Source organism: Brassica oleracea, chromosome C3, assembly GCF_000695525.1.
Source record: "Brassica oleracea var. oleracea cultivar TO1000 chromosome C3, BOL, whole genome shotgun sequence".
NCBI classification, from domain to species: domain Eukaryota; kingdom Viridiplantae; phylum Streptophyta; class Magnoliopsida; order Brassicales; family Brassicaceae; genus Brassica; species Brassica oleracea.
In genome coordinates, this window is record NC_027750.1 from 63,080,493 (window position 1) to 63,081,109 (window position 617).

Here is a 617-nt window from a genome sequence, read left to right on the forward strand (position 1 = left end):
GTTTTTACGAATTTATTAAATTGACGCGACATATGGAGATGTCAAAACAACGATGTTTTCGCAGATTTTTGAGAAACGTTTTCGCTTTTGTTTTAATTCTTCAGTGAAAGTTTCTCTGAGTCGCTCATGGAGTTTTACCAAAGGTTATTTCACCGAGATCTAGTCGCGAAACGTTTTTGCAGGTTTCTTGAATGAATCAGTTAAACAGCGATAGACTTAGTCGACGAGCGGGGATGACGTGTTCTCTTTGTCGTATTTTCTGTTACTTTTGTTCTTGATTTTGCTTTCTCGCAAATGTTTTTGATGCCTGAAGATTTCTCGTATAATGATTCTTATACGAAACTCGTTTTATCAAATCGGAAAAGATCTTTATGACTTCAGCAAATCATCGACTTTCATTCTGAAGTTTGGCAGAGGTATTCTAAACGAATGATTGCGATGATAGATGCTGTATAGTCTTTGAGAATTTTTCCAACATGGTTTGGATCAGTTACTAGCGTTTAGACGAATCTCAGATTGTCGTTTGCTTTTAGGATGATCTTGACGACACATCGCTTTGTATGAATATTTTTCCGCATATTTCTACGAGAGTTTGCTTTGTCGAAAGCGTTTTCTTG